At 41.9% G+C, this 25761-nt stretch overlaps 1 long non-coding RNA gene across 1 annotated transcript; it reads right to left on the bottom strand.

The window, feature by feature from the left end:
* Positions 1–3206: 3206 nt before the first annotated feature.
* LOC118724238 lies at positions 3207–24802 on the bottom strand. Its single transcript, XR_004989527.1, has 3 exons — positions 24689–24802; positions 14410–14415; positions 3207–3236 (listed from the first exon to the last, which is right to left on the bottom strand). It is a non-coding gene; the product is annotated as an uncharacterized LOC118724238 (long non-coding RNA).
* Between the last annotated feature and the right edge of the window lie 959 nt (positions 24803–25761).

Below are 25761 nucleotides of genomic sequence, written 5' to 3'. Positions count from 1 at the left end.
GGTGACAGGAAAGTGAAAGAAGCCCAGCTGGCACTGTTCAGTGGTTGAGCACCATCCTACGAACCGGGATTCAATTCTTGATCAGGGCACATGCTGGTATTGCAAGCTCCATCCCCAATAGGGGTCGTGCAGGAGGCAGCTGATCAATGATTCACATCATTGATGTTTCTCTCTCTCTGAAATCGATAAAAATATATATTTTTTTAAAACAAGAAGAAAAGAAAAGTGAAAGAAGAATTAAAAAAACGCAAGGTGTTTTACAAATGTAAGGTAGTTCTTTCATCTACTTGAGATGGGTTTCATTTAGGACCTGGGGACGGGGAGAAGGGAAAGGTCTCCAGCAGCCCTCTCTCCCTCACTCCTCTCTGTGTCCCCGCAGCAGATGCTGTAGGAGCCCTGCCATGTTCCTTGACCTTAACCACATTTCTGGTTTCTGATCTGAATATCAACTGCCAGGGCCCAGGCCTCCTTGCCAGAGGACATTCTCTCGAGGTCAGCGACCGCTATGCCCTCACTAGCTGACGGCTGGAACTCCCATGTAGGTAATACTCCCAAGGAGCAGCTCTCAGCCATAGTCTAATGGGATTTGGTGGATGAGTACCCCAGCTCCTTCCTCTCTTGTCAGGTAACTACATTGGCTCCTAAGAGTTCTCCAGTTGAATTAAGCAAGACAAACACTATGGCTGTCCATTGTGGTGACTTGCTTAATAGCACAACTTTTATTGGTATCTGTTACTTTCTTAGCTCACTTCTCCACTCCTAAATGTTTCCTAGAGCAGCTCCCAAAGAGACAACTTGCACTCCAGTCCTTGACCCACCCACACTTTGCTTTTGGGGAATCCCAAATTAGAATAACCTTCCCTGTCCAAAGAGTTATTTACTTCTTTGGACATTGTGAAAGGGCACAGAGAGGAAAAAGGAGAGAGATACAGAGATGTAATTCATTCACTCAACAAATACTTATTGTCTATGCCAAGGACCATGCTGGGGACCAGCTAGAAATCTCAAGTCCTAGGGCTCTGAGGAACGATTCATCACTTCAATCACAGCTCACACATGGTAACACCAGGACAACCTGGATTGGAGGTGGGAGGGAGAGAGTGTTATGAAAGGATGCTTAATGGGAAGGAGGAGTGTCTCTAAAAGGGAAGGAGAAGCCTGGCCAGACAGGGGGTGGCTCTGTGATTGGGTGTCAACCTATGAACACGGTTTAATTTTAGGTCAGGGCACATGCAGGGCATGCAGACAGCCAATTAGTGATCCTCTTTCATCATTGATATTTCTATTTCTATCTCTCTCTCCCTCTCCCTTCCTTTCTGAGATCAATAACAATAAAATAAAAAGGGAGGAGAAGTGTAGGGGAGGTGAATGGCAAGAGTCAATAAAGGCCAGTGGGTGGGAAGGAAATTCACATATGAAAAGAGCAAAGGCTACGTGTCATCCTGGTAAACACTCAGTTATTGGGGGCATCAACTGTCAGAGCTGAAAAGGGCCTCAGAGGCTACGGGCATCTCCTTCATTTTACTCCTGTGGAGACTTATGACCAAAAGAAAAAAACAACATGACTTCCATAACCCTTTATGCTGAGAGTGCTCTTTCTCTTGTGGGAAATAAGGCTCAATCATTATTTCTTAAACTCTTTTTCATTATTGCTCAGGAATCTTTTTTAGACATTTCCCCCCCCAATTATCCACTCCAATGAAATCTTAATATCACAGACATATTGTATGTCTGTTATATACTATAGATCTGTTTATGTTCTATAGCCATGAAGAGTAATATTCCCCCCCCCCCAATATTGCTCTTATTGAGAATGCATGGAACAGAGGGACCAAAAGTTGCCAGGTTACAGAGGTCTTGAAATTCAGGCACAAAAACTGAATTTGGTGCAGTTAGCAATAGGGAGCCACATAGGTCCTTGAGCAGGGGGTACAATGAGGAAAGAAGTGAAGAGCCTATGCCATTAAACACTATGTGCCAGCTACGCGGACTGGGCTAGAAGATTCTTATTTTTATTTTATTTTATTTTAAAATATACTTTATTGAGTTTTTTTTTGTTTGTTTGTTTTTTGCCTGTTTGGCTGTAAAATTCATGATTCCATGATTCCAGCGCTGGCCAGTTTGGGCTCAATCCCCAGTGTGGGACATGTAGGAGGCAGCTGATCAGTGATTCTCTCTCATCATGGATGTTTCTATCTGTCTCTCTCCCTCTCCCTTTCTCTCTGAAATCAATTAAAAGAAAACATTAAAAAAATAAAATAAAATTTATGATTCCAATAAAAAAATTTTTTTAATCCTCACCTGAGGGTATTTTTCAATAGATTTTTAGAGAGGTTGGAAGAGAGAGGAAAAGACAGAAATATCAATGGGAGAGAAACATTGATTGGTTGCCTCCTACATGCACCCAGACCAGGGTCCGGTTGGGAGGAGCCTTGCAACCAAGGCACATAATTTATTTATTTATTTGTTTGTTTGTTTGTTTGTTTGTTTTTAAAGTATCTATTTAGGTCCATTGTCCAGTTTTTAAAATATACATTTTATTGATTTTTTTTTACAGAGAGGAAGAGAGAGGGATAGAGAGTTAGAAACATCGATGAGAGAGAAACATCAATGAGAGAGAAACATCGACCAGTTGCCTCCTGCACAAAACTGGGGATGTGCCCAAAACCAAGGTACATGACCTTGACCAGAATCAAACCTGGGACCTTTCATTCCGCAGGATGACACTCTATCCACTGAGCCAAATCGGTTTCAGCAAGGCACACTTAAAAAAAAAAAAAAACTCACTTAATGCCTTTCACTCAAATTTTGAAACAGAGACTTGATGACAAACAATTAGGATAGTTATATTAATTTTTATTTAATAGGTGTATAGTGCTTATTGTGAAGCAGATATTGTTCTGAGTACTTTTACAAATATTAGGCCATTGAATCCTATGAGGTAGATATTATTGCTGTCCCCACTTTCCAACAAGGAAACTTAGCCATACAGATGTGGTAGGCAGTTAGAGAGATATGACGATGGGCCAGAGACAGAAGTTCATCAAGGTGTAAAGCCCCGGGTGCCTAGCAATGGACAATCAATTGTAGGGTGGCACCTCACCCCAGGGTGACTTTTCCTCCCCTATCATATTCCTGGCCATGCAGTTTGGACTCCCTGACCTTTCCTCCCTAGAGATACTATCTAGGCCTCTGTTGTATTTCAGCTCCAGGCTCAGATAAGCAACAAAACCAGCCTCAAGACCAGCTGCCCTGCATTTCCCTTTCTTATTCCCCCCCCTCCTTCTCTCCTTCTAGGGTCCTGGGCACCTTACCATTAGCTTCCTTACTGCCAAGCTCCTAGAATTCTTCTAGAATTACTCCTTCTACCTCTGTGATTTGTCCAATAAATGTTTTCTTACAGTTTGAGTCTTGGCTCTGAATTCTTTCCTACCCAGAACCCAAGTTGCTGAATCCAAGTTTGGTCTGACTTCACGAAACCCATCACACAGAGAGCTTAGGCCAAACCTTAAGAAACATGTAGTTTAGTCAAAACCATTTGACTCAGTGGATAGAACGTCAACCTGCAAACTGATTCCGGTCAAGGGCATGTACCTTGGTTGCGGGCACATCCCCAGTGGGGGGTGTGCAGGAGGCAGCTGGTAGATGTTTCTCTCTCATCGATGTTTCTAACTTTCTATCCCTCTTCCTTCCTCTTTGTAAAAAATCAATAATATATATATATATATATATATATATATATATATATATATATATATATATATATAAACATGTAGTTCAATTGGGAAAATAAGTCCCATAGAGGTGAAAATATTTGTGCAGAGTCCAAGGGAAGCAGGAAGAGATTAGAGTTCCCATTCTCCTGAGCCTCGGCTCACTACATTTTCGTTTCCCCTTGAGAATATTTATGTTCCTATCTTCAAGACTAGACTTCAGGCTGCTGGGAGGCAGCATGTGCATCTTTCTCCTTCCTGCTTGGGCAGCAGCTGAGCACAGCATCTGGCTTATACAGGCCATTCTATAATGTTTATTGAATAAGTGCATGGATTAATACCCCCATACTCCCCACCCAAACCCACCTTGATTCTTTCCTGCCTACAGGTGTGCTATTGTCTTGGATATATCCTTCTGACACCCTGGAAACCTGGCCCAGAGACATTGCAATGTCACCTGTCCTACCTGATGGCTCTCTGTGCCCCCAACATTCCATAACTGCAGACTGCATGTCGTTTGTTCTGGGCCTGGCACTATGCCAGGGAGACATCTGACTGAGTGGCTTTTTGCAGAACAGCCTTGATTTGTTTTTCTAATTGTTTTAGTTCCAAGATTTTGTTTTCTTCACATAAACACCAGGAGTTTTCTATGTTCTTTCTCTCTGCTTTTTCAGATTGAATGCAATGTTCTTGAGCGATTAAGCAGCACATATAGGGTGGGGCAAAAGTAGGTCTACAGTTGTTTCTATGGAAAATAATAAAGAAGTAATAACAAGAATAAACAGTGTCTCATGTCTTCACAACTGTAGACCTACTTTTGTCCCACCATGTATAGTATAAGAACTTAAGATAGAAATTTATGTTGAGTAAATTGACAATTTGTGAAGTATTTAGATTTTATGGAGGCACCTTGTATTTATTATTTCACTTAATCCTCAAGAAATTTCTGTGAAAGAGGCATTATTATCTCCATTTTACAGAAGCTGAAAATGGAGGCTCAGAGGGAGTAAGTCAGTGTTTCCCAAAGTGTGGTACGCGTTTGGTGGGGGTATGTGTTGCATCGGAGTTTGGTGGGGATATGCACTGCACCATGCTTAGCTGCGCCTAATTCTACATTCTCATCAGTACGAGGGTACTCAGCATTACAAAAATTATAGAAGGGGTACACATATGTCAAAAGTTTGGGAAACAGCCGAAGCCGGTTTGGCTCAGTGGTAGAGCGTCGGTCTGCGGACTGAAAGGTCCCAGGTTCAATTCCGGTCAAGGGTATGTACATTGGTTGCGGTCACATCCCTGGTAGGGGGTGTGCAAGAGGCATCTGGTCGATGTTGCTCTCTCATTGACGTTTCTAGCTCTCTCTCTCTCCCTTCCTCTCTGTAAAAAAATCAATAAAATATATTAAAAAAAAAAAGTTTGAGAAACACTGGAGTAAGTGATTGATCAAAGGTTATGCAGCCAGTGAATAGTAAAGCCTGGATATGCATGTATGTGGCCAAAGATTATGCTCTTTCCACTACAGCACACTTTCTCTAGGGGCAACAAATTAAAACAAGTCTATTTTACACACACACACACACACACACACACACAAAACAAACAAACAAACAAACAAACAAACCAAAACAAAAACAAAAAATAACAACACAGTTTTGGGAAGGCCTGCCTGGCTCTGGGTCCGTATTTTAGAGAGATCCTTAGTGATTTGGGTGACAGCGAACTCGGGTCGGGGTATGTTGTCAGTGTCGGGGTGGAGGAGCTGCCAGTGAAGGTGGCAGAGAGCTAGACTGCATTAGCTAACTTCGCAAGCATCCTGAATGAGACAAGAGTCTGGCTCTATTTGGGGAACAAGACAGATACATTCCCTCCCATCATGGAGCTTACAATTGGGTATTGTTTGCAGTTTTGGCTGTGCAGTTAAGTCGAAAAACTGACAAACAGGAGAGTGTACAGAGAAGTAGGGCCAGAAATGGCGAGAAACAAAAAGAAGCAGTTAAAAGAATTAAGGACAGATCACAGAGATCTAGAGATTAGATATATTCTGGTTGGCACTCCAAAGTATAAAACTGGCTGAACTGAAGACAGCCAGCATTAAAAAAAGAAAAAGAAAAATGTTCTCATAATTAGCAATGAATTGCCTCTAAGCATAGTGAGCCTCCCATTACTGTCCAAGCAGAGACTGTGATCACTTTTCAGTGACAGAACGTGCGGCGGGGGACCTGGGCAGAGGTGGAATCGGTTTACTGCCTGTGTGACCTCGGAGAGTGACTTAGCCTGTTTCTTCATCTAAGCTAAGAAAACGAAGCCCCTGCATCTGAGGGCTACTATGGGGATCGTGTGAAGTGTCAGGGCACCTGGCTGATAGTAAGCCTTCAGGAAATGGAGTCTAGTATTATTAGTATATCAGTAGAAATGGGAGTAGATGAGTCCCTTCCAAGCAGACGATTCTATGGCTCCACGCCTACCACTGAATTTGCTTGCAAGTGAAATTTTTAAAAAATATATATTTTATTGATTTTTTATAGAGAGGAAAAGAGAGGGATAGAGAGTTAGAAACGTCGATGAGAGAGAAACATTGACCAGCTGCCTCTTGCACACCCTCTACTGGGGATATGCCCACAACCAAGGTAGAGGCCCTTGACCGGAATCGAACCTGGGACCTTTCAGTCAGCAGGCTTATGCTCTAGCCACTGAGCCAAACCGGTTTGGGCATTGTAAGTGAAATTTTACAAAATTGGCTTCTGAATGTCCATCATTCCCGTTCCAGTGCCCTGGCTGGGAGAGAAAGGAAGAGGAGGTCGAGAGGAGCTCCCTCTTGTGGGCCCTCAAGTCCCCCCAAACTGGTGATGCAGTTTGTTTTACGAAGTAAAAGAGAGAAAAGTATGATTCTTTTGGAGGATGTAACTATCCTTCCTAAACCAATAGTTCTTTACGTTTGTTTGTCCTGACTTCCTTGTGTACTTAGTCTAATAATGGTCACACAGGCTCTTCTCTGGGGCTCTTCTCTAGTTTTGTTTTGGGAAGAAACACCTTCAAACTTGAAGGCAAAAAGAAAGATAGAGATAGAGAGAGGAAGAGAGAGAGAGAGAGAGAGAGAGAGAGAGAGAGAGAGAGAGAGAGAGAGAGAGAGAGAGAAAGGAAGAGAGAAAGAAAAGATTTATAATAGTAAAAATCAAGGATGACCCAATGAACATGCTCCTGTTATGAGCAGCAAGGGCCCCCAAGATCTTCCTGAATAAACAGGGCTCTGCCTGTAGGAAATGTGACCTGATTTTTCCTCTTCCTTTGCCATGGAAAATTCCACTCCCACCACTTATACTCCTTTGGCTGAGAGCCAAGAGGCAATCAAAGTGTGTTTTCCTACTTTTCTCCTCCCCTAGAATACAGAGTTTGGGTGGGCTATTCCAGAGCGTGGGCTTCTACAACTTTCAGCGCTTTCACTCTGCAGGCTCATCAGTTTAAGAAAAGATTTATGGAGCCCAGCCACAGGGTTTAGCTTCAGTTTCCCTCTTTTTCTCCAGGTGTGTGTGTGTGTGTGTGTGTGTGTGTGTGTGTGTGTGTGAAATTTGGATTTTCATTTTGAAATACAAAACTAATGCCAGCTTGAGGCAAAAATATAAAACCATTGTGCCAATCAGTCAACAATATCTCCCTTTTCTGTTTAATCTGCCCCCCTTACAAATGTAAATATTTTGGGCTATAATCTCTCCACACCCTTATCTATGTGTATGTGTGTGTATCTATATATACATATTATATATGTGGTATATGCATACCTCTATATATATATGCCATATACCTGTGTGTAATATATTAACATATTTAAAGATTTTTGTTGCCAAAACCGGTTTGGCTCAGTGGATAGAACGTTGAGCTGTGGATTGAAAGGTCCTAGGTTCAATTCCGGTCAAGGGCATATACCTTGGTTGTGGGCACATCCCCAGTAGGGGATGTGCAAGAGGCAGCTGATCGATGATTCTCATCGATGTTTCTAATTCTCTATCCCTCTCTCTTCCTCTCTGTAAAAAATCAATAAAATATATTTTTAAAAAAAGATTTTTGTCATACTCTTGTTAAATGGGACTTATAAACTCATTTAAAAATAATTTGTTTTTTTAACAGTTCATTCAAACCATATATATATATATAACTTATTTTATGCATAATATTCATAGTTTATATATAGAATTGTTTATGTATTCCCCTATAATACATATCCAAGTAGTTTCTAGTGTTTTTGTCTTTTGCCACTTCAAATCATATTCCATAAAAGGGTTATGCATCTATGTTCTTATTTATTCATAATTTTAGTTTAGTGAAGAGATTTCCCAGAGTCTAATTTCTGAGTTCACTGGAGGATTTTAGATATTACCAGAGAGAAAGATTCAGTGCCTAGCATAACACACAGTCCTTTGCCAATAGCTTTTTCCTCTTTGTTGGGAAGAAGGCCTGGAAAAATACCGTCCTGTTCTTTTCCTTCCCTACACCATTATTCTCCTGCAGCAGAATGGGCAGGGATAATATATCCTGTGTAATTCAGCAAGGATGAAGAATCCCCAGTTTGCTGGGCCATTAGAGGATACAAGAGAGACCCAAATTAAACAACTAAGTATTCCTTCAGTAAGTCTTTTGTTCCCCCTTTTTTTTTCTTCCATGAAAATGCACATAATAAAGAAGTCAAATAAAGAGAGGTTGTGCATTGCTGGGCTTTAATAGGTAATTAAATAATGGCACCTGTAAAATCACTGACTTATTCCTCATTCAGGACCTGAACATAGTTTTCTTTCTGCAGACCAGAGAAAAAAGGGAGCAAGATGAATGAGATGAGTCACACCAAATGTCCGCTCTCATTATGATTTTTGAGTTTTCTCATCCCAGAGACTCATAGCTTAAGGTTGGAAGCGGTCTTAAGACATCTGGTCTATTTTCTGTGTCTGGCCTCTTGTTCCTACTCTCTGCATTCCTCCTTAACACAGTGTGGTTATTTCTTTCTTCCCTCCATGCCTTCCAAAGAACATTTATTGAAAAGCTTTCTGTGTGTCAGACCCCAAGCTAAACTCTGGGAGTAAAGAGGAAAGACACAGGCCTGGGCCTGAAAGAGCTTACAAATAAGGGGGAGAAAAATCAGTAGACTTAAAATTAGAGAGGACAGAAATGTGATTATTCAGGAAACACAGACACAGAGGAGAAGCACCTATCATAGCTACACCTGGGAGTGTGAAAAGAGACTAGTGAGATTAGGCTGTGACTTTAAGATAGAGTAGATTTTTGCCAATACTGACTATGCAGAAGGTATAGCCAGTACTGGCAAAGTACTAACTATACAAAAGCCTGCGGCGGATATGAGGGCGATCTGGCCGTGACATCTGTCACCCCATTGATCGCCAGGGTTGATCTGGCTGACTAGGCGGGTGTACCCCTCCTCCCTCACTGATCCACGTGCGTCCCTCCCGAAGCTGCGTGCTCGGTCGAAGAGGACGACTTTCCCCCAAGAGAAGAGGACCCGTCTTCTGTCAAGGGTATACGAGTAGCTGCGCTCCTCTGCTAGAACCTCCAAACAAGCTCTCAAAAGCCTGCGGCATATGCAAAGCATATGGGAGATCAGTGAGAACACCAAATATTAAAGCTGTGATTGTAATTAAATTAGAGAGGAGTGGAGGAATATGAGCTTGGAGAGGTAGGTAGGAGCCAGATCTTGAAAAACCATATGTTCCTCGATAAGGAGTTTGTGTTTTATCCTAATGCAAATGGGGAACATTAAGTGTTGAGTGACAAGATTAGTTACACATTTCATAAAGACCTTTTGAGAGTCAGTGCAGGAAATAAGGTCAGGGAACATGAAAGAAGAGTTTGCTAGTTTAAGGGAAGTTGGTAAGAGAGGAATGGACAGATCTGGAGGCAAGTTGGATGTATAGTTGATTGTGTGCAGGCTTTAATAAAGAATTAAGAAATTAAAGACCCAAAATGAGCCTTCTAGTTCTGGTTCATACAGTTACACTGAAATTCAGTTGTGGATATACATTGAACATATAAACCTGAGGTTCATAGATAGGAGTCCATGAGGAATTTGGGAATTTTTAGCATAGGAATTAATACCTTAGGAATTAATATATGAAACAAAAACCCAAACAGACTAGACAGGGAGACCAGCAGGGAAGCTGGCAAGTCAGTAAGAAATGGTGGGGAAGGATCTGCCTTAGGCAGAGGCATTGGGCATGGAAAACTAGATAGCAGATAGAATAGACTGGCCCTGTGACTCTTTAGACATAGAGGGAAAAAGAGTGGGAGTGAAACCAGATAACCAATGGGTCCAGATTGCTTGTCACTACTTGAGGCAATTAAGCAGAGACATGGTTGAATCATCTATGAGTTTTGATTCCAATAATGCTGGTAGTATGGGACAGCAGCAGGTCATCCATGGAAATCTGCTCTGTACTCCCAACCCCCTAAGCTAGCTGCCTGTATTGGGTAGGACAAAGATTATATGGAGAAGTAGGCAAAGGAATAAAAATGGGTACACAAAATGGGTACAGGTATGGGGAGTAGGCAATGAAGGCGGGGTTGGGACTCTGTTTTTTGGGCAGCAAAGTGCTAAGCTTTCCAGGATAATAGACAATTCTTGAATGAGAATGGACCACATTCCAAGGTTGATCCCCAGGTCCAAGGGGTGTACAACTCCCAGCCAGGTTAGAATGTGCTTCCTTTAATTAGAACAAAACAAGGTTAATAGCATGATTAATATTTCTTACTAGAGGCTCGGTGCATAAGATTCCTGCACTCAGGGGGCAGAGGGGTTCCTCAGCCCAACCTGTGCCCTCTCACAGTCCAGGAGCACACGGGGGATGTCCGTCTGCCGGCTTAGGACATCCTTAGCACTGCCTAAGCCGGCAGTCAGACATCCCTAAATTGGATGTCCTTAGCACTGTCACCAAGGCGGGAGAGGCTCCTGCCACCACCGCTGTGCTCACCAGCTGTGAGCCTGGCTTCTGGCTGAGAGGTGCTCCCCCTGTGGGAGCACACTGACCACCAGGAAGGCAGCTCCTGCTTTGAAAGTCTGCCCCCTGGTGGTCAGTGCGTGTCATTTGCATATTACCCTTTTATTATATAGTATAGCTATAGCTAGTCCCCAATATCCTATTTCTTTTCCTAATAGGAGGAATCCCAGAGGCTTCTGGTTTAGGCAACTCGCATTCATTTTGGATAGGGAATACTACACAAGAAGTTGCTCTAAGAAAGATGATGAACTCATCTGTAGACAGAATGAGTTCGAAGTTCCTGGGCTATATCCAAATAGAGGTAGGCATAACAATTAGCTATATGAGTCTGGAGTTCAGAAAAAAAGTATGGGTTAGAAATATAAACCTTGGTTTCAACATGTCAGCGGTAGTTGAAGCCAAAACTATGGCTGAGATCACTCAGTGAGAGACTACAGAGTGATAGAAAAGCATGTCAGAGACAAAGCTATAGGAAAATACTTTTCATATATAAGAATTAGGTGCCATTTTGACCACATGGATGAATCTGGAGGGCATTATCCTACGTGAAATAAGCCAGACAGAGACAGACAAAAAAATGTATGGTATAATTTTTCTGTGAAATCTTAAAAAAAAAAAAAAAAAAGCCAATTTCATGGAAACAAATAATAGAATGGTGGTTGCTTGAGGCTATGGGGAGGGAAAAGTGGGATGATGCAGATCAAAGTGTTAGGGGCAAAAATAGAATATTGGGGACTAGCTATGGTTATAGGAAATATAAATTATACTCTATTTTTTTAATATATATATATATTTATTGATTTGTTACAGAGAGGAAGGGAGAGAGATAGAGAGCTAGAAACGTCAATGAGAGAGAAACACAGACCAGCTGCCCCTTGCACACCCCCTACCGGGGATTTGTTACAGAGAGGAAGGGAGAGAGATAGAGAGCTAGAAACGTCAATGAGAGAGAAACACAGACCAGCTGCCCCTAGCACACCCCCTACCGGGGATGTGCCCGCAACCAACATACATGCCCCTGACCGGAATCGAACTTGGGACCTTTCAGTCCGCAGACGGACGCTCTACCACTGAGCCAAACCGGTTTCGGCTAAATTATACTCTATTAACCATGATTGCTGTGTGCTGGTGAAAGAAAGGACATTCTAATGTGGCTGGAGTTGTGTGCCCTTGGACCTGGGAGTCAACCTTGGACTTGGGAATCAACCTTGGAATGTGGTCCATTCTCATTCAAGAACTTCCTATTATCATAGCAAGATTAACAACCCTGCTGCCTAAACAATGGAGTCACACCCCAGCCAGCATTGCTTACTTCCCCATGCCTGAAATTCCTACTTCCCCATATAATCTCTGTCCTACCCTATGTGAACTGGCTTGTGGTGGGCTGCAGAGGAGATTTTGAGAATGGCCTGCTGCTCTCACATACTGCTGGCAGAATTGGAGTTAACACTCATTATATGATTCGACCCTGTCTCTGCTTAATTGGCAGCGAAGACCCATGGATTACCTGGTTACAAAAGGGTACACATTTTCAGATATAAAAATAACAAGTTCTGAGGGTCTGATGTGCAGTGTGGTGACTACAGTTAATAATATGGTAGTCTATAGTGTACTTGAAAGTTGCTCAGAATAGATCTTAAGCATTCTTCCCACACCAAAGGAAGGGTTAACTATGTGAGGTGTTGGATGTGTTAATAATCTTGATCTTGGTAATCACTCCACGACATTTATCAAATCATAACGTTGTACATTTTAAATATATGCAATCATATTTGTCAATTATTTCTCAATAAAGTTAAAAAATTAGGTAGAAGATGAGGTGCTTAAGAACACAAGTGAAGTGGGATGAACGGATAAAAGACAGGAAAACTAGAGGAAAATGACATGGTAGATGCCAACAGAAAAAGAATTTTCAAGATGGAGGGAAAAGTCAATAGTTGATGCATGTTGCAGTGAGTCAAGTAAGGTTAATATTGAGAAATGTTATTTGATTGGATTTAAGAAGTAGGAGTCCCTCTTCCTTTCTCATTTGTCTCTGCCTCGGGATCTTTGCACTTGCTCTTCTCCTTTCTTTAAAAAAAATTTTTTTTTTAATTCTTTCTTAAACTCCTTTTATTTGCATGTCTTACATCATAATTTTGGTCAGATTTCCGCCTCACGCATTACCTTTTAAAGAGGTTTATTCTGAGCACTTTATCTTATCTAGCATCCCTGTCCCACTCCAGCCCCTTATCCAGTTTAGTATAGCACTTAGCTCTACTTGACGTTAGAATATTTATTAGTTAATTGTTTGTTATCCCTACTAGAATGGGAAATATGTAAGTACAGGGATTTTTTTTGTTTGTTTGTTTGTGGCTGTATTCCCAGTGCCTGGTCTAGAGTAGGCCTTGAGAGAGAAGTGACTGACAGGTCATCTTGATAAGAGGAATTTCAGTGAGGTGTTTGAGACAGAAATCAGACTGACAAAGGCTAAGGCATAAATGGCAGATAAGGACGAGGAGCTATGGAGTGAAAACTTCTTTCTGAAAGAGAAAGAGAAACAGCGAGGGAAGAAGAGAAGCCTCAAGATATGAGCGGCTTGAGGAAAGGGGTAAGGAGGCACTGGGGTAAGGAGGCTTAGAGGCTGTTTGTCAGTTGTGTGTCTTTGAGCCAGTCACTTGACCTCTCTCAGTTAGGTTTCCTCCTCTGTGTACGCCATCATTAAGATGGATTTAATAATAGCACACACTTCATGGGGAGGATTAAGCAAGATAAGACACATAAAAGAGCCTGAAATATGGTTAATGCTAAATAGTACTTCCTTTCTCCTTACAACAATGCTGCAAGAAGGTATTGATTGATTCACTCAACAGCAATTTTTAGCATCCAGTTCCTATTGCAGCATCTGGAAATACAGGCTGTATAAAGCAAACAAGGTCACTTGGACACGGAGAAGAGTAGGCTCTTCTAGATTTGAATCTGCTCTTCACTAGCTGCATAATCATTGACAACTCACTTACTGTACCTCGGTTTCAATCCCAGTAAAACAGGGATGATAATAGCACCTTGAAGGGTCCGGGTGTTAAATTATAAAGGAGTTAGCAATGTGCCTGGCACATGGTAAGCACTCAGTAAATGCTAGCTAATGAAGTATTTTTTCCTGAAGCTTGCAGTCTAATGTGGAGAGAAGAGGGCAAGGATATTTGCCTGATTTTATAAGTAAAAAACCCTGAGGTCCAGAGAGGTTATAAGTAAACTGCCTAAGTCAAATAGATAGTAGGGATGAAGGTGAAACTTCAAAGCCTACACACTCTCTGGCTAGCCCTGCAGACTCTTTCATGGGAGTCTTCTCTAGGGCATTCCCTACTATGAATTCCATGGGTTTTGAAGAGTTTGCAGTGGAGGACTTAGAAAAATCCAAGAAAACCATTTATAAGCCCCCAAAGCCCTTCATATCTTGGGTCTGTCCACTGCAAAGTCTAGCCTCTGTCTCTTTGGGTAAGCTAGTACATCCCTCAAACCAGTGGTCAGCAAACTCATTAGTCAACAGAGCCAAATATTACCAGTACAATGATTGAAATTTGAGAGCCAATTTTTTTTAAACTTAAACTTCTTCTAATGCTACTTCTTCAAAATAGACTCTCCCAGGCTGTGGTATTCTTTGGAAGAGTCATACTCAAAAGGCCAAAGAACTACAGATGGCTCTAGAGCCGCAGTTTGCCGACCATGGCCTCAAATCATCAAACAAGTGACCTGGAAGGAACTCAGAATGAGTCTCAGGAAACATGCCATGCTTGGAGGTGGTGACTGCCATTGACTCACTATAATATCAATTGGCCTTTTGCTTGTTTGTTTGAAATTTTGAAACTGTGTCATGATCTAGGCCAATGGTTGACAAACTGCGGCTCGTGAGCCACTTGCGGCTCTTTGGCCCCTTGAGTTTTCTAAGCAAAGGCCAGCTTAGAAGTACCTTAATTAAGTTAATAACAATGTACTTACCTATATAGTTTAAGTTTTAAAAATTTGGCTCTCAAAAGAAATTTCAATCGTTGTACTGTTGACATTTGGCTCTATTGACTGATGAGTTTGCTGACCACTGATCTAGGCACTTTTGTATGTAATGAGATTATCAGGTCAAGCACAACGGTCCCTGACTCTTCACAGTGAAATCAGAAACTCTAGCACAATGTGTTATATCCTATGATAAGTGTGATATAAAAAACCAGCACTAGGAGTTCTGAGGAGGACGTTCTTAGTTAAGAGCTATAAGGGTGAGATTCCAGAGGAGGAGATGGGTAAACTGACTTTGAGGCATGAGTAGGCACCCTCTCGTTGGATAAAGGGTAGCATATTCTGGTCCTGAACAAAAATCCTGAAGTCTGGGAGGGAAGGAGATGGAAGGGGCTGGAACACACCATTTAGGGGAAAATTCTGTGGCCAGGCAAAAGGTGGTGTGCCATGAGAGAAGGGACTTCCTTTACTTGTCCTGATGTCTAAAATGGTGTCTGACACAGAGTTGGTACTCATTTGTTACTGGTTGGTTAATGCAAAGCTAAAATATTGTATCTATTCCCAGAGATTCTGACTCAGTGGATCTGGGGTAGGGACAGGGTGCTGGTGTGGTTTAAAAAACTCTCCAGGTGATTCTCATGTACTTCCAGGCTTGGTACCATTAGAGCCATCTGCGGTTCTTTGGCCCCTTGAGTGTGGCTCTTCCACAAAATACCACAGCCTGGGTGAGTCTATTTTGAAGAAGTGGCAAGAGAAGAAGTTTGAGTTTAAAAAATTTGGCTCTCAAAAGAAATTTCAATTGTTGTACTGGTGATATTTGGCTCTGTTGACTAATGAGTTTGCCAACCATTGCATTAGACTAATTGAATGGGCTCAACCAGTGGAGATGAGAAAATGTGTATTTATAGTTTTCTGTGGGTCAGAAAGCTAAATCTTTGAAAATACCTAAATGAAAGTACAGTGGGATCTTATTTATTTATTTATTTAATTTAAGTGACAACTTCCTTTTTTTTCTTCTTTATATTTTATTGATTTTATTTTTTTTAACAGAGAGGAAGGGAGAGGGATAGAGAGTCAGAAACATCGATGAGAGAGAAGCATTGATCAGCTGCCTCCTGCACACACCCCACTGGGGATGTGCCCACAACCAAGGTACATGCCCTTGGCCAGAATCGAACCTGGGACCCTTGAATCCACAGGCTGACGCTTTATCCACTGAGCCAAACCGGCTAGGGCAGAACACAGTGGGATTTTAAATAAGCCTGGCAGGTATGGTGAAATATTAATGGTAGCATCTAGGTGATATGTTTACAGGTGGGTAAATAACTTTAAAAAATTTAGATGTATTTTAAAAGATTTTTTAATTTTTTTTTTTTTTAATGTTGGAGAAAGAAATAGCTTGAGCCAGAGATAAAACAGGAATTGAGTCTCACTGAGAAATGGAGAGACATCATTTTAGTTCAGCCTTCTTTGAAGAGGCAGAGAGGAGCAGCAGAAGCCTTCCGGTGCAGAGGCAGCGAGTGCTGGGCTTGTGTGGCATTCTGCTTGGCTGCCGCAGAAGCCGGCTGCTCTGCGGAAAGAACCCAGGATGTCCATTCAACTGGGGTCAAGGACTGTCGTTAATTGGGTAATGCCTGTGCACCTTCGTTTCTTTACCTGCTTACATGAGAGTCATGTTAATAGCCGTTTTACATACAGAACTCACAGAGCAGCTGTGGAGATCAAATGGTGCAAATGGCATGGATCAAATGGTTTTCAAAGACGGACACAAAGACTTTCCAAGAGGTAGGACAGCAGAGAGCATTTTAGAGGAATCAGTTCTTGGATCTTGTTTTCCAAATGTAATTTTGCTAGAAAAGATTTCTCCGAGAAGACGCTGTGTGTTGAGGTGTTATGCCAGTTTTCTTTCTCAATTCCACTTTCAGAACAGCCATATCCCACTTGATAAAATAAAAAGATTTATTTGTCCCCATCCTATTATGTACCTTGCACAAAGACCCAAAGAGACCATTCAAAACACTGGGCGAGGCTAACGCTTTTCTGGTCCAGACAAGCATGCACCCAAAGCAGGGCTTGTGTTTTTTCCCTGGCTTGTCCACATGCTGTGAAGAATGAAAGGCAGCATCTGGAATGGTCTATTTTGCCCCCGTTGTGATGTTTTGAATCCAGTTACACAATTTTTATTTAACTACCTCAGCCTTTCCATTCCCTGACTGTTGTCAAAGAACCTATCACTTCTGACAGAGAGTCTTGTGACAGCAGAAACACACACACAAACAAAAACCCCTAAACAAAAGTGGGACATTGATTAAAAAAATATTCAACAGAATTATATTTTATATATTCTGTTTCACTCGGGAACAAATTCTCTGCAGGGTTCTCCTCACTCTCCTTTTCTCTCTCTCTCTCTCTTTGAATTCAGAAGTGAGATGGTTGTCATGGGGATGTGTCTTAACATGTTTATTTGAATAGAAAAATGTAGTCAGATCTTTTCTGACAGAAAAATATCTGATTTGGCCGGCTGGTTTGACAGTGAGGGCTGACTTTGGCAGTTAGGTGGTAGGTGAATATTTTCCATAAATCAAATGAGCTGAAAATACAGCACCAAGATTTTTGAATAAATTATATTTAAACTACATAATTTAAGTGAGAAAAATTCCTTGCCAAAATTGTTATTAACTAAGGTATTTTGCAATTAATAATGGTTTTCATTTGCTAATCCTTTCTAAACATATCTGGATAATCAAAAAGGCTGCATGTGGAAAAGTAACAAGTATGATTTAATAATCATTTGAAAATTCCTGAGAAAGCTTTTTTGATGAACCTCCCAGAAATCCAAAAAGGTGAATGACTGAGATCACAAATCCTTTTTCATGACTGGGTAACAAAGCCTTTTGCAAGTCAGGTGCTTGTAGTCATTTTTTGCAACAGAATTAAAGGAAGAATCAAGTTTCAGCTAGTAGTTGACTAAAAAATGCACATTAATGATAGGTCACTCCATGAGTTTTGGAATATAATTTGGAAGGTGTTCAAAAAATTGAATGATATTGCTATGACAAAACTCCTCTTCCCAACCTCTAATTTATGTGAACAAAGTTTCTCAACATATATTTATATCATAAAAGGATATATTCTGCTGTTCAGTCGATAATATGCAAATCAATTGAACAGCAGAACGAACAGTCGCTATGATGCACACTAACCACTAGGGGGCAGATTCTCAATGGACTGCCAGAGGGCACAGGCCAGGCTGAGTGACCCCACGCCTCTCAGTGCACAAATTCCATGCACCAGGCCTCTCGTCAATGATAAGAGAGAATCATTGATCAGCTTCCTCCTGCACATCTCCCAAGGCATGTGCCCAGACTAGGAACCAAACCTGTGGCCTCTCAGTGCATGGGACAATGCTCAGCCAGCTGAGCCACACCAGCTAGGCAGGGAGTATAATTTAAAAGGTGTACCTAGCCAGGACCGGTTTGGCTTAGTGGATAGAGCGTCGACCTGCGGACTGAAAGGTCCCGGGTTCGATTCCAGTCAAGGGCATGTACCGTGGTTGCGGGCACATCCCCAGTAGGGGGTGTGCAAGAGGTAGCTGATCAATGATTCCCTCTCATCGATGTTTCTAACTCTCTATCCCTCTCTCTTCCTCTCTGTGAAAAATCAATAAAAAATATATTTAAAAAAGATAAATAAAAGGTGTACCTTGTTGGAGAGTCCAGTATCAGGACTGTCTTCTGAGAGTGCTCATGTTGTTTGTATAATTTGTCTTTCACATACTTTCATATTTTTGAAAACAGACATCTTGTCCCACATAGAACTTCTCTTCTTTGTGCTGAATATTCTGAATTACTTACTCAGCCATTCCTTAAGTAATATGGTATTCTACTAGAACTAGCACAATTGTGTGTATTTTGCTGCATGAGTAAGAAAGAGCATAAAGTTCTCCTGTTCATCCTCAAAAGATTTATAAATAGATAACAGATAAAAATATGTTTTTCTTAATGAAATATAATAACTAGAGGCCCTGTCAACGAATTTGTGCACAGGAAGGATCCGAACCCGCCCGCCCTGATCAGGTGATCGTGGGCAGAGCTGGCCAGGGGGAGAGGCGTGGACTGTTGGCCGGTGGCCCTGCCCCCTGGTCAAACTCCTGGTCAAGGGGAAAATTTGCATATTAGCCTTTTATTATATAGGATAAGAGCTAATATGTATAATTATAAATATTATTATGCTATATACTAGACTTCATTTTGAACTACACTAATCCCTAGGAGTTCTTGAATGATCCATCAAGGATCCCCAAAGAGGATGATACAGAACTTTCTACATAGTAGATTCTACTTCTGTCCGTCAAATATTCTGATTTCCTTCATGAAATAGCCCTCTCCATTCTGTTATCTCAGTAGTAGCCATGTGACTTACTTTAGCAACTGAAAGTAGAAGCTTTAAGAGCCAGAGTTCCCCATGTCCCTTTCTACTTTGCCACCATGGTCAGCAAATGACTTGAATCCCAAAGAAAGGTGACTCCACCTATATAAAAAAAACTGAACCATGATGGACATGTAACATGAGCAAGATATATATTTTTATTGTTGTAAGCCACCAAGATTGAGGTCATTTGTTATCACAGAACAAGCTAGCTTGTCTTTTTTGTTGTTGTTGTTTTGTTTATTTTTATTAATTTTAGTGAGAAAGAGAGAGGGATAGAGAGAGAAACATCAATGATGAGAGAAAATCATTGATAGACTGCCTCCTGCATACAACTCTTTTATTACATAGGATGTTTCTATGTCTCTCTCCCTCTCACTTCCTCTCTGAAATCAATAAAAATATATTTAAAAAAATAATAAATGAATAAAAAACTCAGGGCAGAGACAAATCACTGTGGCATGCCACTGAAGACCTTCCCTTAAGTTCCTTGTGATCAGCAATTTAGGAAGGTATAGGCAGGCACACATTGACTTATTTGTGCATCCTTTCCCTCTGCTATAAAATGTTTCTATTTCATCGATGTTTCTATTTCTCTCTCCCTCTCCCTTCCTTTCTCTCTAAAAAATCAATTAAAAATTATTATATTCCCTATCTACCCTTTAAAAAATGTTTTTATTCTAGAGAGAGAGAGAGAGAGAGAGAGAGAGACAGAAATATCCATGAGAGAGAGAAACATTGATCGGCTGCCTCCTGCACCTTCCTTCCCTGCCCCCCACCATGGGCATGTGCCTGCAACCTGGGCATGTGCCTGATCGGGAATAGAACTGGTGACCTTTTAGTTCATAAGTCAATGATCAGGGATTGAGCCACATCAGCTGGACCCTTTCTACCCTTTTGATTTGTCTCTCAAAATGACTAGCCCATAATAAGCCCTCAGGTAAGTGGAATCTATTAATATAACCTGGGCTGGGAATGTGAGCCAAGTTTGGGACTGGTGTGGTAGACAGGTGGTAATGGCAGTGGAGGAAGACAGCTGAACTTGACCCTAGCCTTCGTAGGTTGGCCTGTAGTCATGGAGTAAAAGACAAAGTGGGAATGCCAGTTGACAGCCAGATCGACAGTGAGCCACGTCAAAGCAGTCTGGGGGCAAGACCAAAACCTGGGACACAGCAATAATTTGGCAGGAGAAGACTGACAGATGAACTGGCAAATTCAGGAGGAAAGATGTAAGTTAAAACCTGTGGAGATTCTGGAAAAAGGGACTGACTAGTGGGAAGAACCTAGCTGTTGACATGAGTGGCTTTCTCCTTCCTGTTAGTATTTCTCTATATAATCTGGTGTAAAAATCTCCTGACAGTCTTAGAATCCTCTTTACTCAAGTACTAAGGAGACTGGGAAGAGTGGAGTGGTTATGTGCCTTTACCCTGATGCATAAGATCAAATCCCAGCTCTGCTTACTAACTGGCCAATGACAATGGTGGATAAGTCACCTAACCTCTTAGTAGTTTAATTTCTTTATCAATGAAATACAGAAATACAGTGTTACTCCAAAGGTTTCTGAATCAACATAGCACAGTGATTAAAGAGCATGGACTCTGGAGTCAGAATGCTTGGTTTATGTCCTTAATCTTCCACTTATGTCTATGGGGTTCAGGCAAGTTACCAGATGTCTTGCTTCAGTTAATAATCTATAAAGTGTTCACACACAATTGTTGGCTACCTATGGTATAGTACAGTGGTTGGTAAACCTCAGATCGTGAGCCACATGTGGCTCTTTGGCCCCTTGAATGTTCTAAGGCCACTTCTTAAAATAGACTCGCCCAGGCCGAAAACCGACTTCTGCGCATGGGCCACAAAGTTTCAATCGCACTGTACGTGCGGGCCTGCATGTGGTATTTTGTGGAAGAGTTGCAGTCAAGGGGTCGAAGAGCCGCATGTGGTTCGAGAGCCACGGTTTGTTGATCGCTGGTATAGTACTATATAATAACATATGTTCACACAATTATAGGCTACGTATGGCATAATACTATATAATAACATATATATATATATATATATATATATATATATATATATATATATATATATATATGGCCTGGTGCCTGAAATTCATGCGGGGGGGGGGGGGGGGCGGGGGGCGAGGGGTGTCCCTCAGCCCGACCTGCACCCTTTACAATCTGGGACTGCTGGCTCCTAACTGCTAGCCTTAGTGCCTGCTTGATCTCCCCTAACCACCTCTGCTTGCCTGTCTGATTGCCCCTAACTGCTCTCCTGCTGGCCTGATCACCCCCACTGCCTCTGCCTTGCCCTGCACCTGGGACCTGGGCTTCCTTCCCTCTGGCTAGCCATAGGCACCAAGGACCAGGGCCAGCTTTGCTTGGGCCGGCCACAGCCACCGGGGACCATCGGCAGGCGGCTTCACCTGGGCTGCAGCCACAGGTGCCCAAGATTGCAGGGCAGGCAGCTTGTCCCTCTCCTGGGCCGAAGTGCAGCTGCTGTCACCTGGGACCATGGAGACCGTGGGGGAGTGGCTTGTCCCTCTCCTGGGTCAGGCTTCAGGCACAGACGCAGCTGCTGGTATCTGGGACTGTGGGGAAGGCAGCTTGTCCCTATCCCGGGCTGCAGCCTGGCTGGTTCCCATCTCTCTCTCCCCAGTGTTGAGTGAGCCATTAGGCATGCATGATGACCATTTGCATATTAGCTCTTTATTATATAGTAGGTCCTCGGTTACGTGGGAGATCCATTCCTACTATGACACTCACATGGAGCATATACACAGCAGTAATGAAATGAAGCAGTAAAAAAATTTAAAAGAAAGATAACTTTCTGACCTTTACTTGTGGTAAATAAATAATAAAAAACATAAAGCATATACATATATACATACATACATACGTCAAAATGACAGAACTTTTTTTTTATAAATAAATGGGAGATAGCGAAGTAACCACAAAATGACGTATGTCTCAGTCCAAGGTAACCCAAGGACTGCCTGTAAAAAATTTGGAGACAAAGAGAGAGAGAGAGAGAGAGAGAGAGAGAGAGAGAGAGAGAGGGAGGGAAACTGGCTCGTCTGTAGCATAGCAAACACTCAATAAATGTTAATTATAAACTTTACTGCCCTTATTAGAAGACCAAACTTAGAAGACTTTCACAAGTGGGATCCTCTTTACCCACCCCACCTTGATGAGCTAGACTTGAGCAGGATAAACTCAATATTCAGTTCTTTTATTCAATTGGAGCAGAAAGAAAGTTGCACTTTTCCTGACAGTTAACTTTGCGCAGAGGAAAGACACACCCAAAGGCATCTGATCTCCAGACATGCCTACTAACCCCAAGGCAAGAAGGAATTCTACTCATGGTTGTGGTTAGAAAGGTGAGATGAAGGGAGGGAAAGGTGAGACACAGCTCTATTCATCCCTCTACATGATGTACAAACCAGAGCAAAGATACCATCATTCTATCATTATATTTGAAGGAAAGAACATAATGGATTGTTACTTAGCACCTCCATCATAAACTCTTATGCAGGAGCGATTTGTAAATAGTCTGTTGCTCATGAAGCATAAGGAGGCATGACAGGTAAACACAAAGAATGTTGATTTCTTTCCTCCAGTTCTTTTTGGAACTCCTCGGGGACTTGTTTGTTTGAGAGAGCAGGCATGTAAAATAAATGCTGCTGCCTCTTTTCAATAACAGTTAAGTATTTATAGGTTAATAACCATGTGGGCTAGTGAAATGTGGAGATAAAATGATTCTTTCACTTGTAAGAACAGACTATGATCACAAATAATGACATGTTAGTTCTTTATCCATATCCATTTATTCCCTCAACCATTTGGCTTCTTGAGTATTTAATGATTGCCTTCAGGCAGAAAGGAGCTAGGTATACTCAGGACTGAAGTCTTGTTTCTTTTCCTGTTATTTTCAGCTTTCTTTTTGAATCTTGGCATATCCAAGTCACTAGCCTTTCTTCTGTATATCCAGAGAAGCTTCACAGAGACAAAGAGAGAAATAACCATCCACTTATTTGTTCATCAGTGACTCACTCAGTCATTCAATGATATTTTATCTCCATGTCTGGACTCCATACCTAGCTGTGTAGAGGCCATGATGAAAAGATGAAGCCACTATATTCAAACATTCTATTGTTCTCACCAAATACAACAGAAATATGCCTAAAATTATTATGAAAAGTGACCAAGAGGTGATAGCTAGAAGAACTGGGTTTACTTTTTGAAGTAGGATCAGTGTCCTATCTGAACTGTGGTTGGGATGGTCGGTCATTTAAAAAATGCCAGTGAGCCGAAACTGGTTTGGCTCAGTGGATAGAGCATTAGTCTGCGGACTGAAAGGTCCCAGGTTCGATTCCAGTTAAGGGCATGTACCTTTGTTGCGGGCACATCCCCAGTAGGGGGTGTGCAAGAGGCAGCTAATCGATGTTTCTAATTCTCTATCCCTCTCCCTTCTTCTCTGTAAAAAATCAATAAAATATATTTTTTAAAAATGCTGGTGAGTTGCCGAAGCCGGTTTGGCTCAGTGGATAGAGTATCGGCCTGCGGACTGAAGGGTCCCGGGTTCGATCCCAGTCGGGGGCATGTACCTTGGTTGCGGGCACATCCCCAGTGGGGGGCGTGCAAGAAGCAGCTGACCGATGACTCTCATCGATGTTTCTAACTCTCTATCCCTCTCCCTTCCTCTCTGTAAAAAGTCAATAAAATATATATTAAAAAAAATGCTGGTGAGTTATATTAAATTACATTTCAAAGGTATAATTTGAGGTACAGTAGGGTATGTGACCTATATCCCTGGTGATGTAAGAGAAAATTTGGTATAGTATTAGAGATAGTTGTAGGTGGTACATGTGTGGTAGGTAGTTAGACGGATGTGAGCAGAGCAAGGACGATGGGCCAGGTATAGAAGGTCACCAGGGTGGAAAGCTGTAGAGAGCTGCCTGAGAAGGCACATGGACATTCTCTTAATTCTTATCAGCTGAGTCCGAGGGCACTGGCAGAATCCTGTAATCAGTACCGATTTCTTATCTTTATCCATGTGCTTGGAATGAGGAACAAATAGGACTTTGACTCACCCAGGTCTTGATATGCTAAATCTTATACCAAAAAATAAGGAACTTCCCCAGATTTTGATGAATGGGATCTGGGCACACCAAAACTCCTTTTGACCTTAAACTCCCAGTTGGAAGCCAATAAATATGCTGTGTTGTCTGTGGTGAGTGTGACTGTCTCTCCATCAGAGAGATGGCACCCACCTAGCTCCCAGCTTTATGAATCTATTTCTGCCTCTTGTCTCTTTCTTTCTCTAATGTTTTAATCCCCAGCTCCTCCCCTCAGGAACCTGTCTTTTTTTTCTGGGTGGGATGCGGAAAAAGGAGAAACACCACAGAAAGCCTCAGGGGCCTAGCAAGGGACAATCAATACTAGGGTGACTTTCCCCACCCTAGCATATTGCTGGTCATGACCTTTCCTCCCTAGAGATAACACCGGTGCCTCTACGTATTTCAGCTCTAGGCCAGGATAATTAATAAAATCAGCGTTGGCTGACATCAGATTCAGCTGCATTGAATAGTGACCCCTACCCTGGTGCTGGCCAATCAATCAATGGAGACCACAACCCTGAAAGGACACACCTGGAAAACTGCAGAATATTCTAGGATAGGGGTGTCGAACTCAATCAGAGAAGGGGCCAAAATCTAAAATCCAGCCTAAATCGTGGGCCGAACGGTTTACTGAACAGTCATAAACTCATTGTGATGGAAATGCAGCGGAGTGTAGTGATGACAGCGCGGTGCGGGCCACATTGCAAGGCCTGGCGGGACGGATTTGGCCCGCGGGCCTTGTGTTTGACACATGTGTTCTAGGAAGACCTTCTCCTGGGACCTCACCTAAAATCTCCACCCTTAAAATCTTGAGGCTGGAGGACCCAGTGTGCTCTCCTTCCTAGGAATATGTCCCTGCCTTCCCTTCCCTACTCCTCCCACCTCCCCTGCCTCCTCTGTGGCCCCGGTCACCTTACCATTGCCTTCCTCCCAAGCTCCAAAGGCCCATCTCTTCTACCTCTGTGATTTACCAAATAAATGTTCTGATACAGTTTGGATCTTGGCTCTGAATTCTTTCCTAGCCAGAACCCAAGTACCAACTTGGCCGAACCCAGTTATTTTCTGACCCCACTGGTCAGACACCTGGCGCTGTTCCCACTGCCTACAGCACTTGGATCTGGCTTTGGATAATATTAAACTGAATATTTAAAAGATGTTCCATTTCTAATTTCATTTTGAGTTACACAGTCACAGATAAACAAAGTCTCATTTAGATGCTATATGTCTTAAATACCTCTCTAACACTTGGTAAACAACCCACTTCCTTTATGTTTTAAATAAATTTTAAACTCAAACTCAATGGGTAGTCGGTCAATAGAGTCCAGTGGAATATGGTCCCCTATTTTATTTTTCTTGTGTCCATTTTAGTTTATCCTTTTATTTATGGTTTGTGAGTTATATATAGTTTCTTTTTCAAATAAATTATTTAAGCAAATTGAGTCGATCTAAAGAAACAGGATAAGCAGATCAGAGCCGAGGTGAAGTAAGGTCATGGCAAGATTATGAAGGTAGAATAGAA

This window comes from Pipistrellus kuhlii, unplaced genomic scaffold (assembly GCF_014108245.1).
Source record: "Pipistrellus kuhlii isolate mPipKuh1 unplaced genomic scaffold, mPipKuh1.p scaffold_m20_p_2, whole genome shotgun sequence".
NCBI lineage: Eukaryota > Metazoa > Chordata > Mammalia > Chiroptera > Vespertilionidae > Pipistrellus > Pipistrellus kuhlii.
The sequence above is the reverse complement of the archived record's forward strand: the minus strand, read 5'-3'. Positions and strand labels throughout refer to the sequence as shown.